General features: G+C 43.9%; 1 long non-coding RNA gene across 1 annotated transcript in view; it reads left to right on the top strand.

Annotated features, from left to right (window-relative positions):
- The first annotated feature begins 7,068 nt into the window (after positions 1-7,068).
- Positions 7,069-17,563, top strand: part of LOC147366554 (uncharacterized) — a 28,237-nt gene continuing 17,742 nt past the window's right edge. Inside the window, exons 1-2 of the long non-coding RNA XR_015168824.1 lie at positions 7,069-7,232; positions 11,677-12,097. This is a non-coding gene — a long non-coding RNA (uncharacterized LOC147366554). The remainder of the gene's footprint in view (positions 7,233-11,676; positions 12,098-17,563) is intronic.

Genomic DNA, 17,563 nt, shown 5'->3' with positions numbered 1-17,563 from the left:
TAATGTTTCAGATCATCTCCTTGAAGTAGGTAACATTCGCCCCTAGATCCCACAGCGTCAACATCACCTGTCTGAGAGTAAGCAAAACACCAACTGACTTTCAAAATTATGACCCTGGGGATTGTAGTTTTAGTTGATTCCAGTTGTATTTTATTAAGAAGAGAAACTTCAAAGTTCATTTTATTAAATAACATTCAGACGCAGTAAAATGTTATACTTCAGCTAACAGGAAAACCTAATTATCTGGGAAAGGTCATTCTCTAGTGATATTAAGAGAAACCAGAAATAAGGCCCATTTCCTGAGAGGTAGGCATTTTTTTTGACTTTGCGTATTCACATTGAAGGAATAAGAAAATTAATCTTTGGAATTAAAATCTCCTCTGACACATTGGTCTCAAATAACTGTTCTTAATGGATCTGCACATTAGAACTGCACTGTGAGTCTCCATTTGTTGCTTTCTCTTTAAGTTTTCTGCCCTAACCATTATTCACCAAGGACAGCTGTCTCTGATTTGACATGTGCTGCTGCTGCTGCTAAGTCACTTCAGTCATGTCTGACTCTGTATGACCCCATAGATGGCAGCCCACCAGGCTCCCCCGTCCCTGGGATTCTCCAGGTAAGAACACTGGAGTGGGTTGCCATTTCCTTCTCCAATGCATGAAAGTGAAAAGTGAAAGTGAAGTCGCTCAGTTGTGTCCAACTCTTAGGGACCCCATGGGCCGCAGCCTACCAGGCTCCTCCGTCCATGGGATTTTCCGGGCAAGAGGACTGGAGTGGGTTGCCATTGCCTTCTCCCTTGACATGTGCTCTTTCTTCAAATTCTTCTTCAAACCTACAGTTGGGGAAGTGTTGGCAGTAATACTCATACGGAGGTTTTCTCTCTGCTGCTGCTGATGCTAAGTCGCTTCATCATTTCCGACTTTGTGTGACCCCATAGATGGCAGCCCACCAGGTTCCCCCGTCCCTGGGATTCTCCAGGCAGGAACATTGGAGTGTGTTGCCATTTCCTTCTCCAACGCATGATCTCTAAGTGAGCTTAATTTCCTTGTGTTTTATGGTATTGTGTTAAATGAAGTTGTAGTCTTCCATATATAGCCTCATTTATTATTGAAAATAGTTGGAGAAGTAATCATTAAGTAACGGGTATTTTGCTTTTATTCCTTCTTTTTAAAAACATTTCACAAATATAACTTGGCAATAACACAGACATGCAGCACATTTTGTGGCTCAAAAGTTATTTTAAAATAGTTAAGGAGAGTAAACAACAGATGAAATGAGCTTTGGAACATTTATCCAGTTGACAGTAAGATTATCATGGTGCCAAAGAGCTTGTACTCAACTGGTCCAAGAAGTGAAATATCTTTGTTTCAAAGTATATTAATACATTAGTACCAAGAAGAACAGGCTTCCCGGGTGGCTCAGTGGATAAAGAATCCACCAGCAACCCAGGAGACATGGGTTCGATCCTCAGGTCAGGATGATATCCAAAAGGAAGGCATGGCAACCCACTCCAGTATTCTCTGGAAGAGCATGGCAACCCACTCCAGAATTCTTGCCTGGAGGATCGCATGGGCAGAGGAGCCTAGAGGGCTACAGTCCATGGGGTTACTAAGAGTCAGACATGACTGAAGTGACCGCACATACACACTCTCCAAGAAGAGCACTAACGGTTTTACATTGTCGTTTAGTTTGCTAAGTTGTGTTCGACTCTTTTATGACTGCATGGACTGTAGCACGCCAGGCTCTTCTGTCCATGGGATTCTCCAGGCAAGAGTATGGAATGGGCTGCCATTTCCTTCTCCAAGGGATCTTCCAAACTCAGGGATCGGACCCAAGTCTCCTGCATTGGCAGGCAGATTCTTTACCACTGACACCCCGGGGGAGCCCAGTTTTACAGTAAGTAACAACAAAGAGGCAGTGCATGCTGACTTAGGAGCACATTTTACTGTAGCTAAGAAATACATAAGTGGCTTCGTTCCTGTCTTCATGCTTTCAAGCACAGATACACATAACACAGACATGATTAAGAAACAACCTCTCAGAGCAATAAAGAAATGACAATAAAAGAAAAAAACACAATCTCTTTGCATTAAGGAGAAACATTTGCATAACTTTGATTGTTCAGTCTTAAGCTAAATCATGTCCAACTATTTGCAACTCCATGGACTGCTGCATGCCAGGCTTCCCTGTCCTTCACTATAGCTTTTAATAGCTTCCAAAGAATGACTGATGTCAAACACTTATGTAATTCAACTGAGTGATAAAAACTGGAATAAAATCCAGGTGTTGTAGTCCTGGCCCAGTGTTTTAGTTCTTCCCTTTCTGGCACACACTGAATCCAATGAGCCACCTATGTACGTGAGTTTACTGGAAGAGTGTGAATGCCAAACACTTAACATTTATGGACTTACATGGTCCCTGTGAAAGTTTTCAGTCAACTTAAAAATGAAATAACATAGCTAACACAGAACATATATTCACAACAAAACCCCGGCTCTCAACCAATCTGTGCTGTCTTGGTTCAGCTATAAATTCTTTCAGTTAATTCCAACAGTTTTGCTAGCCTTCTTCTTTTTGGTTTTCCCTTCCATCACAGTAGAAGTTTTGTACCTGATCCTCTTTCCTAGAATAACTCACCGTGTCCTCTTGATTCTATTCTGTCTGAAGTACCACTGGATATTGAATATTAATTATCCATTGTTTTTTTTTATAATGCTTATATTTTAATGAGTGATTGTGTGAGTTTGCTAGGATTGCTGTAGCAAAGCACCGCAACATATGATCATACTAGAACAGGGTGCATTTTCCATGTGTGTGCCCAGATGCCTGGTCATGTCTGACTCTTTGCAACCCCATGGACTATAGTCCTCCAGGCTCCTCTGTCCATGGGATTTCCCAGGCAAGAATACTGGAGTAGGCTGCCATTTCCTTCTCCAAGGGATCTTCTGGACCCAGGGATCAAACCCACTTCTCTTGAGTCTCCTGCATTGGCAGGCAGATTCTTTCCCACGGTGAGGGTGGCCCCTAGTCCAGTATTAAGGGTGTGCTTATAATAAAAGAGGAAACTGGGACATGGACACACCTACCTCTACAACAATCCTATTCCTAGATAAAGTCACAATCTGAGGCACTGGGGGTTAAGTATTCAATATATGAATTTTGGAAGAATATGATTCAATCTGAACACTAATGTATACTTAAGAAAAAATTCAAACCATTAACAATAAAATTCAGTGATAAGGAAGTCTTTCTCCCCCTGAATCTTGAGCCAGACCCAGTTTTCCTTTTCCAAGATTACTGGTAAAAGTTTCTTATCTTTCCAGAGATAAACTAAATAAAAATAAGTATGATTATGTAAATATATTTTTCACACATGTGCTGGCTTGACATAAAGTTACTGTTCTCGAATCTCCTAATTTTCAAATAATTAAGATTTTTTTAAGGAAGAGAATAACAAATGCAACTTTGTGGAAAGAGAAAACATTAAAAAATCACTCCCATTCTCATAACAAACACTGTAATGTCTTCTGTCCCTATATCGCCACCTGCGTTCTGTACACCATGCTGGCCATGGAGTAATAATTAATCATTGCATATTAATTAAATGTTTTATCATTCTTTTCTTAACCTGTTCTTCTGTCCCTATATCGCCACCTGCGTTCTGTACACCATGCTGGCCATGGAGTAATAATTAATCATTGCATATTAATTAAATGTTTTATCATTCTTTTCTTAACCTGTTCTGACTACCAGCAGCCTGGACAGAGTTACATGTGGAAGGCGCAATGACTGACTCTGGGGGTGAGACCCTCCAGGGCTTCCCAGGTGGCTCAGTGGCACAGAACCCATCTGCCAGTGCAGGAGACACAGGAGACATGGGTTTGATCCCTGGGTTGGGAAGATCAGGTGGAGAAGGAAATGGCACCCCACTCCAGTATTCTCGCCTGGAGAGTCCCATGGGCAGAGGAGCCTGGTGGGCAGCAGTCCGTGGGGTTGCAAAGAGTCACACGACTGAACGACTGAGCACACAGGCACATGAGACACAGCAGTTATCTCTTTCACACGAAGTGTCAACAGTGCTTGAGATGAATGAGGGTGAGGGCAAGGCTGAATGAGGACTGACAATCCACCAGACCTGAAGTGTGAATAAAAGCTAAACAGCTATTGTTTAAGCTCTGGCAATGCTGGGGCTATTTCGCACAGAGCAAAACTCACAGTCCATCTCATTTTAGCTAATAAACATACTGTAGCTATTACATTATTTCAAAAAATCCAGTGATATGAATGGCACTCTTTTTTCAGTCTGTTCCCTCCAACTTTCTTTTGATTGGTGTTCAATGATGTGTGTTTTATTCTCCACTTATGTTTTTTTCTATTTTACAAGATTTTCTTGTAGGAAGCATAGGTTGAACCTTGTTTGTCTATCCAAATGAACAGTCCATTGTTTTTAACTGGAATAATTGTATTTACATTCACATTTTGTGTGGTTACTGATATGTTCGCCACAGTCTACCATCTTCCTATTTTTTTTTTCTATTTTCCTGATATGTTCTTTTCTGATTCTTTTCTCAGCTTGTTTCGTATTAACTGATCACATTTAAAACAACCAATATTCATTTAGTGACTATATACATTCTGTGATTCCCGTTTATCTCCTTTTCTGGCTTACTAGTTCCAAATGTATTTTATTTCTCTTGCGCCTGCTTTAGGATTTATTGTATCCTGTAGTATAGTATGGGCTTCCGAGGTGCCTCAGCGATAAAGAGTCTGCCTGCTAATGCAGGATATATAGGCAGGAGATGATGGTTTGATCCCTGGGTTGGGAACATCCTCTGGAGAAAGAAATGGCAGCTCACTCCAGTGTTCTTGCCTGGGAAATCCCATGAACAGAGTCGCCTGGTGGGTATAGTATGTTTCAAGTACTATTAAGCCACCTCACATATAAGAACCTTAAAATATTCTATTTCTCTTTCTTCCATTTCAATATTTGGGATGTTATTTTCATTTTGTACATATAATTACTGTTAATTATGTTACATGTGCCATAACACATTATTAGTTTTTTATAACTATTTTTAACAATTAAAAATACTTTATTTATGTACTGAATATTTTTTTAAAAAATATTGTGATGGTGGATAATAAAATTCACTAATCTGGGACAAGCAGATAACCATCAATATCAAGGGAATCAGCTAAAAATGATATGATTGTAGGTAGAAATGTCAAAAGTATTTTCAAAAATACTTTAATCTGTCAGCTCTCTTGTTTTTCTTTGAGGGCACAAATTCTCACATTTTAGTCCACTTGGGATGGTTCCACAGCTCACTTACACTTTATTTTTATTTCATTTTGTTCTCATTGTGTTCCATTGAATATAGTTTCTATTCTGCTGCTGCTGTGTCGTTTCAGTTGTTCTTCTTCAGGCAAGAACACTGGAGTGGGTTGCCATTTCCTTCTCTAATGCATGAAAGTGAAAAGTGAAAGTGAAGTCTCTCAGTCGTGTCCGACTCTTAGTGACCCCATGGACTGCAGCCTACCAGGCTCCTTTGTCCATGGGATTTTCCAGGCAAGAGTACTGGAGTGGGGTGCCATTGCCTTCTCAGAGTTTCTAGTCTGACACATTCACATTTTTACATTTCTATCTTTGTGTATATATTATTTGCCACTAATCCCATCTAACATATATTTTAAATCTCAGACAGTATGATTTTCATTTCTAGTTTTATTTGGCTACTAAAGTGAAGTGAAAGCTGCTCAGTCGTGCCTGACTCTTTTGCAATCCCATGGACTTCTCTAGGCCATGGTATTCTCTAGGCCAGAATACTAGAGTGTGTTGCCTTTCCCTTCTCCAGGGAATCTTCCCAACCCAGGGATCAAACCCAGGTCTCCCGCACTGCAGGAGGATTCTTTACCAGCTGAGCAGGAGAAAACATTTTTTCTTCCATTTCCATAGTTACCACTGACAAGGAATCCCTTGTTGACCAGACTCTAACCAGGCCCCATGCAGCCTTCTTCTGGTGGGCCTCCACTTTGGTGGAAGGCCCGATGTGCAGCCTCTCCACACAAGTGACCTGTCCATCCCTTCAAACCACCACATCCATACATACCCTGGTAGACAAGACATGAGCAAACACTGATGCAGCTTCTTACAGCTCAGGGCTGCATTCCTAGGGTACACATCCCCTTGTAGAATGCCTGGTGGAAAAGCTAATGGGCTGTTCCCGCCAACTCCTGAAGAGGGGGCCCACCTCTCAGCCTCTGTGGGCAGAGAGGGGCCTGATTTGGATCAGCTCTAAATTGCAGCCTGTATGGACTTCATGTCTAGATGTGTATGTGTGTGTTCAGTCCTTCAGTCGTGTCTGACTCTTTGCAGCCCTATGGACTGTAGCCTGCCAGGCTCCTCTGTCCATGGGATTTCCCAGGCGAGAATACTGGAGTGGGTTGTCATTTCCTGTTCCAGGGCAATCTTCTTGACCCACAGATCAAACCCAGGTGTCCTGTATTGGCAGGTGGATTCTTCACCACTGAGCCCTCACCATGACGATTTTCAAACTACAGCAGTCCCCACTCCTGGTTCCCTCACTCTCTCTTTAAAACATCCAGTCTCCTGTACAAATTCATGCTGTGTTCAGTCCATGCTGGGCCCTCTTACCTTTTACAACAGAAATTCTAACTAAAAATCTGTCCTGACCACTTTAGAGTCTGGCTTTGTTATTGCTGATGCTGTATTTAGTCTTTTCTCCAGCTTCAGGAACACTTGGAATACAGTTAAAATAACTGTGTAGTTGTCTTCTTCTGCAAATTCTTGCTTATGACTTACTGCATAAGCAAGGACAGTCTTTAAGAAAAGTCTGCCTTTGTCCCACCTATTAGCAATGACTTTCTCTTTAATCTGCACCCCTTGAATGATCTCTGTTTCTCTTCACCTGATAGAAATGCAAACTATTCCCAGCTATGCTTGGGCTCAGAGGAGCTTTGTCTCCAGGTTTCTTCCAGGTGAGGCTCATCCCAGTCTCCTGCAATTTTCCTGCATAAGTGCATGGATTCCTTACTCACTTGGAGACACCTGGAGGGCCAGAAACAGAACTCTAGAGAGTTCCTGCCCACAGCTTCTCCTGTTGGGCAGCCCGACTCCTACCCTCTGGAGCCCTGGGAACCGGATCTGTTCCTGACTCTGAGACCGCCAGGCTCCCCTGCCATTCCCTCCCTGGCACACCCACTCCAGAAGGTAAGGGAGGCACTTACCAGGTTCCTCTCCTGGGTTTCTTCTATTTCAGGCCTCAGTGTCTTGCACTGTGTATTTTCTAAGTCTGGTAAACTGTTGTTTGATCAATTTTGCCTGGTTCTTTTTTATAGGCTGGAGCAGTGGCCCCTGCCATTTTTGGCACCAGGGACCAGTTTTGTGGAAGACAGTTTTTTCATGGATCAGGACAGGAGTGGGAGTGGGGTTGGTTTGGGGATGTTTCAAGTGCATTACATTTATTGTGCACTTTATTTCTTTCATTATTACATTTGCTCCACCTCAGTTCATCAGGCATTAGATCCTGAAGGTTGGGAGCCCCTGCATTAAAATATATAGCATATCAAAAGTAACTTTGATCCTATCCATCTGTAATTGCCCACATTTTCCCAACCCAGTAGATTTTGAGAAAAAGAACATAGCTGTTAAATTTTGAATCTTGACTTTATTTCACAGCTCATATTCTATTAATCAACAAGCTTTAAAAATAAATTTCAAATCTGTCCTCTTCTCAAATTCCCAACTCTGCCACTATTTTCAAAGACATCATGACTTTCACCAAAATTTTCACAATTCCTGCCTAACAATCTGATAGGGCCCACATGGGGGCTCATTCTTAAGATAGCTCATTATGTTGACCTCGCAAATAAAGAATAGGTTCACAGTGACCTTTGAGATGGACCAAATTGCCCAAACCACATTCTGTTTTCTCACAGGCACCTATCTTCTCAAAGCTAGGAGACTACCAGATTCCAGACCTCCAGCTATGAGACCATAGGACTCAACTACAGGCTAAAAATTAATCATCTGTTCAAAGAAATTTTCATTGGTGGGGTTTAAGAAAGACCCGGTCAGAAAAGGAGGACACTGGTTCTCCTTAAGGGCCAGTCACCCTCTCGTTTCCCGCTAATAAATTTCCCTTTAGCCTGAGTGCCTGGCTTGCTCTTTTTCTCTGCATTCGCCTTACATTCTGGTGCTGAAACCCGGGAGGGAAGATTCTCCAGGTGGTGGTCCTCCTGTGGTCCACTCCCTCGGACCTTGCCAAGAAACTGAGATGAGCTCTGGGACAGGACTCTCCACTTGCAGTTCTGGACTGATATCCACATACTGGCCCATATTTCATCTGGTTAAGGCTGAGTGAAATCCCATTTTCTCTCTCTCACCTTGTTTCCAAGTCCGAGCGCTAGGTGGGAGGATCTCCACGGCTCTGGGGCCCTCAGCCTTGTGCCCCATCTGACTTAGAAATAGAGGATGCCCATTACTCTCTGACTACGAACAAAGCATCACTACGAGCAAAGCTAGTGGAGGTGATAGAATTCCAGTTGAGCTATTCCAAATCCTGAAAGATGATGCTGTGAAAGTGCTGCACTCAATATGCCAGCAAACTTGGAAAACTCAGCAGTGGCCACAGGATTGGAAAAGGTCAGTTTTCATTCCAGTCCCAAAGAAAGGCAATGCCAAAGAATGCTCAAATTACCGCACAATTGCACTCATTTCACACGCTAGTAAAGTAATGCTCAAAATTCTCCAAACCAGGCTTTGGCAATATGTGAACCATGAACTTCCTGATGTTAAAGCTGGTTTTAAAAAAGGCAGAGGAACCAGAGATCAAATTGCCAACATCTGCTGGATCATGGAAAAAGCAAGAGAGTTCCAGAAAAACATCTATTTCTTCTTTATTGACTATGTCAAAGCCTTTGACTGTGTGGATCACAATAAACTGTGGAAAATTCTGAAAGAGATGGGAATACCAGACCACCTGATCTGCCTCTTGAGAAATGTGTATGCAGGTCAGGAAGCAACAGTTAGAACTGGACATGGAACAATAGACTGGTTCCAAATAGGAAAAGCAGTTCGTCAAGGCTGTATATTGTCACCCTGCTTATTTAACTTATATGCAGAGTACATCATGAGAAACACTGGGCTGGAAGAAACACAAGCTGGAATCAAGATTGCTGGGAGAAATATCAATAACCTCAGATATGCAGATGACACCACTCTTATGGCAGAAAGTGAAGAGGAACTCAAAAGCCTCTTGATGAAAGTGAAAGTGGAGAGTGAAAAAGTTGGCTTAAAGCTCAACATTCAGAAAACAAAGATCATGGCATCCGGTCCCATCACTTCATGGGAAATAGATGGGGTAACAGTGGAAATAGTGTCAGACTTTATTTTTCTGGGCTCCAAAATCACTGCAGATGGTGACTGCAGCCATGAAATTAAAAGATGCTCACTCCTTTGAAGGAAAGTTATGACCAACCTAGATAGCATATTCAAAAGCAGAGACGTTACTTTGCCAACAAAGGTCCGTCTAGTCAAGGCTATGGTTTTTCCTGTTGTCATGTATGGATGTGAGAGTTGGACTGTGAAGAAAGCTGAGTGCTGAAGAATTGATGCTTTTGAAATGTGGTATTGGAGAAGACTCTTGAGAGTCCCTTGGACTCCAAGGAGATCCAACCAGTCCATTCTGAAGGAGATCAGCCCTGGGATTTCTTTGGAAGGAATGATGCTAAAGCTGAAACTCCAGTACTTTGGCCACCTCATGGGAAGAGTTGACTCATTGGAAAAACTCTGATGCTGGGAGGGATTGGGGGCAGGAGGAGAAGGGGACGACAGAGGAAGAGATGGCTGGATGGCATCACTGACTCGATGGACGTGAGTCTCAGTGAACTCCGGGAGCTGGTGATGGACAGGGAGGCCTCGCATGCTGCGATTCATGGGGTCACAAAGAGTCGGACATGACTGAGCGACTGATCTGATCTGATCTGATCTGATTACTCTCTGACGGAGAAGGCAATGGCAACCCACTCCAGTACTCTTGCCTGGAAAATCCCATGGATGGAGGAGCCTGGTAGGCTGCAGTCCATGGAGTCGTGAGGAGTTGGACATGACTGAGCGACTTCACTTTCACTTTTCACTTTCATGCATTGGAGAAGGAAATGACAACCCACTCCAGTGTTCTTGCCTGGAGAATCCCAGGGACAGCAGAGCCTGATGGGCTGCCATCTATGGGGTCATACAGAGTCGGACATGACTGAAGTGACAGCATTACTCTCTGAGAAAGTCCTGAGCACGGGGACAACTTTTGTCTCGGACCTTTCTCCTCACTCTCTCTCGCCCTTGTCTAACCTCCGTATTCAGCCACAATGAGAAATTCTCAATACCAGCCCTCAAAATCTATTCCTCTAGGATGCCTTCTCCAAAACTAAAAGCCCTGGGCTTCCAAGGGGAGATAAGACCAAAAAGATTTATTTACTACTCTAATACGGTCTGGCCATAATACAGACTTGATAATAGGCCAGAAAATGGAGCTCTCACTTATAAGACTCTACAAGACCTTGATAACTTCTGCTGCAACAGTGGCAAGTGGTTAGAAAACCCTCATGTTCAGGCCTTTCTTCACTCTCGACCCTCCCTCTGTGAATCCTGTTCTACTTCTCAAATACTCTTAGCCCACTCTGGGCCACAAACTCCTAATACAATGTCTCTCCATCCCTGTTCAGACTTTTCTTCTTCTTCCTTTCACCCTTCTGACCACAACCCACCCCCTATTGCTCCCAGTCCCAATCCTGATTTAGTTCCACAACCTCCATTTAATGCCCCCTCCTCCTTCCCTCCTTCTCAGGCAGCCAACCCCCTTCCCCTGCCTGTGCCAGAGACAAGCTCTGAGACCTCAGCCCCATCCTCTACCCCGAGGGTCCCAAGGCTTTACCCCAACCTCCCTAGATCCCCTCACCACAGGTCCTGAACAACTTTAAAACAGGACACTTCATGCTCCTTCCCCTGCCCCACTCCTCCCTTTACAGGAAGTAGCTGGGGCAGAAGGCATTGTTCAGTTCATGTCCCATTCTTCCTCACAGATCTGTCTTAGATTGAAAAGTGTCTTGGCTCCTTCTCCTCAGACCCTGATAATTATCTAAAAGAATTCGAGTATCTTACCCAGTCTTATGACTTAACCTGGCATGACATTTACATCATCCTTTCCTCCACTCTTCTCCCAGAAGAGAAGGAACGAGTATGGCAAGCCTCTCAGCAGCAAGCTGATGAGATACACAGGACTTATGACACGAAGCCCATGGGGCAATGGCTGTCCCCCAAGATGATCCCAACTGGGCTTATCAGGCAGGGAGACCTGGATGAGCAGCCCATAATCATATGATTGCTTGCCTCATTGTGGGCCTTCAAAAGGCAGGGCATAAAGCTGTCAACTTTGATAAGCTCCAGGAAATAACTCAAAGACTAGATGAAAACCCGGCACAATTTCTAGCCAGGTTAGTGGAAGCCCTACAAAAATATACAAAATTAGATTCCACTTCAGCAGAGGGCATCATTTTCCTTAACACCCATTTTATCTCCCAATCATCCCCAGATATCCAAAAGAAACTAAAAATGGCAGAAGGCCCTCAAACCCCTCAATGAGACTCTTTAAATTTAGCCTTTCAGATTTTCAATACCTGGGAAGAACAGGCAAAGCTAGAGAAGGCCCAACGAGATCAAGCCAAGTACCACCTTTTAGCCACTGCTGTACGTGGCTCCAAGCCTCCAACAACTAACAAAGGAAGCCACCTGGGCCCTGCTTCAGATGCGGCAAAGAAGGCCCCTGGGCCTGCTCATGCCTAAAGCCAAGGCCGCCTCCATGTCCTAGTCCCAGCTGTGGCATAAAGGGACATTGGAAGGTCGACTGCCCAAACCCTTTTCCAAGGACCCAGACATCCCCTCCTGGTCCCGAGCAGGAGTCCTCCAACCCAGCTGTGCCCAGCCTCCTCAGACTTGCCGCTGAAAACTGAAGGTGCCCAGGGCCCCAGGGCCCAATTCTCATCACCTCTGCAGAGCCTAGGTAACTCTCACAGTCGCAGGTAAGCCGACCTCCTTTCTCATTGACATGGGGGCCACTTACTCTGCTATGCCTGTCTACTCCAGAAAAACCAAAGTCTCCCAGGTCTCTGTTATGGAGGTTGATATTTTAATATCTAAATCATGAATAACTCAGTCTCTACCTTGCACACTTCAGGATACTCCATTTTCCCACTCTTTTCTCATATTCCCAAAATGCCCCACTCCTATTCTTGGCAGAGACCCTCTCTCAAATTCAAAGCTTCTGTTACTAACCCAAGCCCAAGCTCTGATCTAGCCTGGCTGTGTGTGAAGTCGCTCAGTCGTGTCTGACTCTTTGCGACTCCATGAACTGTAGCCTACCAGGTTCCTCCATCCATGGGATTTTCCAGGTAAGGATACTGGAGTGGGTTGCTATTTCCTTCTCCAGGAGATCTTCCCAACCCAGGGACTGAACCCAGGTCTCCTGCATTGTAGGCAGATGCTTTACAGTCTGAGCTACCAGGGAAGCTCCTGCTCCTCAACCCCACCTCCTCTTCTCCGGCTGCATTACCCTCCTTGCTTGTAAACCCCATAGTTAGGGATAGAGACAATCCATCTGTTGCCTCTCACCATGCCCCAATGCTTATCTGTCTCAAAAACACCTCTGAATTCCCCAATCAACCACAATACCCCATCTCCCCAAAACATCAACAGGGGTTAAAGCCTATCATACTAAACCATTATGTCAGGGCCTCTTGTGCCCAACTCACTCTTCCTGTAACACCCCTATCTTACCTGTCAAAAAGCCAAATGGTTCTTATTGCCTGGTCCAGGACCTGAGACTTATCAATGCAGCTGTTATCCCCATACACCCAGTAGTTCCAAATCCCTATACTCTTCTCTTCCTCATTCCCTCTTCTACTATGCACTTCAATGTTGTAGACCTCAAGGATGCCTTCTTTACTATCCCTTTACACCCAGACTCTCAAGACCTCTTTGCCTTTACCTATACTGATCCAGAAAATCATTGCTCCCAACAGCTGACAGAGACAGTCCTCCCACAAGGCTTTCGTGATGGCCCTCATTTCTTTGGCCAAGCTCTAGCATCAGACCTAACCTCTCTTGACCTTACTCGAGTAAGTGTCCTCCAATATGTGGATGATTTTCTCCTTTGTAGTCCTTTGCTTATACACTCAACAATACACTATACAACTCCTCAATTTTCTAGCTAATCAAAGCTATCAAGTATCTCCCACCAAGGTTCAGCTCTCTCTTCCTAGAGTCGCCTATCTCAGAGTCCTTTTAACACCAACAAAAAGATATATTACTATATCTATATCTAAATTGCTATATTGAGAGTCCCTTATATCCACCCTACCACTCCCTACAGTAAAAACAGAGATTCTGTCCTTCTTGGGGTTAGCTGGCTATCTGTGCCTCTGGATTCCTAATTTTGCCTCTTGGCACACCCCCTATATCAAGCCACCCAAGGAGGTCTTTCAGAACCCCTATAGCTAAAATCAAATATCCGTTCAGCCTTTAACACCCTTAAGCAAGCCATTCTCTCAGCCCCAGCTCTGACACTTCCTGACCTTTCTCGCGCCTTTATACTCTACACTACTGAGAGACACAAAATTGCCCTAGGAGATTTGAGACAAAACCAGGGCACCTCCTTCACCCCCGTCATTTATCTACCAAAGCAATGAGATCCCACACTTCAAGGATGGCCAGCCTGCTGATGTGCTCTGGCAGCAGCTGCACTCCTCACTCAGGAAAGTAAAAACTGACTTTTGGAGCGCCCACAGTCATCTGTCCACCACATGACTTTAAGGACTTACTTTCTCACAAATCCATGGGCCTTCTATCTCCTTCACTCATCCAGCAAATTCATGTCACTCTTCTCAAATCTCCTGAGTTCTCCTTTGAATGCTATCCTACTCTCAACCCCACCACCCTTATCCCTAATTCTTCTGAGTCCCCTATCCATACTTGCAGACAGGCATTAGAAGACCTGATGCCCCATTTCTCCCACATCCCCTCAACCCCTTTAAATCACTCTGACTTTACTTAGTATATTGATGGTAGCTCCTCTACACCATCAGAAGGAAAAAAGGTAGCTGGATATGTAGTTGTCTTTGACAGCAAAATTATTGAATCCCAACTTCTCCCCTCGGGAAAGTGAAAGTGACAGTTGTTTAATCGTGTCTAACTCTTTGCGATCCCATGGACTGTAGCCCAGCAGGCTCCTCTCTCCACGGGATTCTCCAGGCAAGAATACTGGAGTGGATTGTCATTTCCTTCTCCAGGCTCCCCTCGGGAATCTCTTCCCAAAAGGCAGAACTTATTGCACTCACAACTAACAAGAGAGCAAAGATATACTCTGATTCCAAATATACTTTCCACATCACACACTCACATGCCGCCATCTGGAAGGAATGAGAGCTCCTATCTACAAAAGGCTCTTCTATAACTAATGGCCCACTTGTACTTCAACTTTTAAAAGGACTAACATGCCAATTGAAATAGGCATCATACATTGCTGAGGTCACCATGTGGCCTCAGACCCCATTTCACAGGGCAACAAACACTGCAGACAGAAGCAAAACAAGCCTCACTCTGATCACCAGCTCAACAACTTATGATAATCCCCAACATAAAGCCGCTTTACCTCCCTGAAGGAAAAACAAGTTTATTACAAGAGGGAATACAACCACAAGGAGATTGATTACAAAAACAGGTCACTATGTCCTTCCCAATCTCAGGCTGCACAGATTCTGAGACACTCATCAGGCCCTATACTTAGGTACTAAACCTCTTTATCATCTCTTAAGACCTCTTATCACCTATCCTAACCTTCTTTCATTCCTAAAACAAATCACCCACTCTTGCATTATCTGCTCCTCAGCAGATCCATATTCCTTGCAGACTCCAATCCTTGGGAAAAGTAGAAAAGACAAATTCTATTCTCAAAACGCACCTAACCAAACTCTCTCTAGAACTACAAAGGCCGTGGACCAAACTCCTTCCAGTGGTTTTGGCTTACATTAGGGCTACTCCACGGGCACCGTCTTCCCTCAGTCCTTTTGAGTTCATATATGGATGCCTTTTTATCTTAGGTCAGTTCCCTACTGCGAGCCCCTTGCTGGGGGATTTCTTCCCATCCTTAACCTTATTAGACACCTCATGAGAGAATATGCAGATTGCTCTCTCCCAAAGCCCCATCAAATGAACTCAGCTGACTTTAACACTCATAACCGGGGATCACGTCCTGATTAAAACCTTACGCCATAAGGATCTCCAGCCTCGAGGGACTGGTCCATTTCAGATCATTCTGACCACACCAACAGCTGCTAAACTAGCAGGCCATTCCTCTTTGTTTCATATCTCTAGATTAAAACAGGTCCCAGGACTCTCCATCTCTGCCAAGAAGCATTCCCTGCTCAGACACTCCTTGTTACACCAGCACTGTTTTGGGACTCACCAAGCTTTGACTGGGTTGGATTCCTGAAGAAACAGAGCAGCCAAAAACAAATATCGATAAGTAAAACAGAAACAGATGTATTGGTTAATAGTTGGATTGGGATTTTCCCTACTTACCCTATTCACAATAGGACTTTACTCTGTGTCTACCCCATGGGTGGACTATTATTCAAAAGTTTTCCCTCTGTTTTACCTACTGCTCCATAGTTCTTGTTTTTTTGGGAGTGTGGTCCCCCTTTTACTGTGATCAGCCTAGATGAATTCATTCCACTTTCCCTCACATAGTAACACAAGCTCTTACCTTTCCTGGAAACACCATTGTTACTCATCTCCCCTTACTCCTTGACTTTATAACTGATCATTGGCTCCAGGGAGATTTCATAGAGTTCACACCAACCCCAAATTATTTCTACACCTGGATTCTTATTTTTATCATTTTCTGCCCTTAGACATGAGATGTTACATCATGATTTTACTCTTAATCTCTCTTCTTTTACAGTTCAAACTTCACATTAATACCCTGCCTATAACTCACCCTGCCCCAAACCTTGCCTACCTATTCAGAACTCTAAAACCCAACCCTGGCCAGTGAATGTTGGATATCCTTATCCATCTCCTCACCTGGAGGATCGGCATTCCCCATTTCCACAGGTAAATAGACTCATGTAAACACTTCTGTTTATCACACATACAGAGGAGAATCTCTTTTTATCATACATAAGTTATTTATATTCCATTGATCAAATTCACAATCCTGACAAGATACTGACCTCCCTCCTTACAGATCTCACTTCTACTCATAAAGTACCAGCTATGGGAGGACCCACCACCTCTGATGTTCATCTACAACAAGCTCCTTTCTGTTTTTCCAGAAAAAACTCTATAAACAATTCTTACCCCCAACTAGGAACCATACTGCCACACCTCTGTAACCACACTTCACATTTCTCCTTCCCTTCAGGCCAATTTCATCTACCATGTCTCTGGAACTGTGGGACATTTTCTTACTTCCTCAGGGAAACTCCTTCTGCATACGGTATAAATACTCCTCTTGTAGTGGCTACACTGGAGAAGGCAATGGCACCCTACTCCAGTACTCTTGCCTGGAAAATCCCATGGATGGAGGAGCCTGGTAGGCTGTAGTCCATGGAGACACTAAGAGTCGGACACAACTGAATGACTTCACTTTCACTTTTCACTTTCATGCATTGGAGAAGGAAATGGCAACCCATTCCAGTGTTCTTGCCTGGAGAATCCCAGGGACAGGGGAGCCTGGTGGGCTGCCATCTATGGGGTCGCACAGAGTCGGACATGACTGAAGCAACTTAGCAGCAGCAGCAGCAGCAGTGGTTACACTGGCGAGTTCACTGTCAGTTTCAGAGACTACGAGCAAGTTCCAGGAAGAGTCCTATGTGCTATCAACTTCAGTTTTTGTCTTCTTATTCCTGGAATATTTTTCTTATGTGGAACCACCATCTACTGATGTCTTCTCACTAACTGGACAGGAATATGCACGCTGTTATATCTGGCCCCAGATATTTCTATTGCTCCTAACAGTTGGACCCTTCCTATCCCACTAACTTATAATCCACCCAGATGGGCAATTCAATTCATTCCTCTATTAATCAGTTTACAAACAGCAGCTGGGATTGGGACAGGGACCTCAGGACTCACAACCTCTTTAAAATACTATCAAAGCCTTTCTAAAGAACTCACTGAGAGTGTAGAAGAAATAGGTACAGCCTTATTACTATCTAAAACTACCTAGATTCCCTGGTAGCTGTGTTCCTCCAAAATAGAAGAGGATTAGACTTCCTTACAGCAGAAACTAAGACCATGGTATCTGGTCCCATCACTTCATGGGAAATAGATGGGGAAACAGTGGAAAGAGTGTCAGACTTTATTTTTGGGGGCTCCAAAATCACTGCAGATGGTGACTGCAGCCATGAAATTAAAAGAAGCTTACTCCTTGGAAGGAAAGTTATGACCAACCTAGATAGCATATTCAAAAGCAGAGACATTACTTT

Source organism: Bos grunniens, chromosome 8 (genome assembly GCF_055505025.1).
Source record: "Bos grunniens cultivar Pamir isolate PY7600 chromosome 8, Bosgru_T2T1.0, whole genome shotgun sequence".
Lineage (NCBI taxonomy): Eukaryota > Metazoa > Chordata > Mammalia > Artiodactyla > Bovidae > Bos > Bos grunniens.
This window is presented reverse-complemented; position numbering and strand designations above follow the sequence as displayed.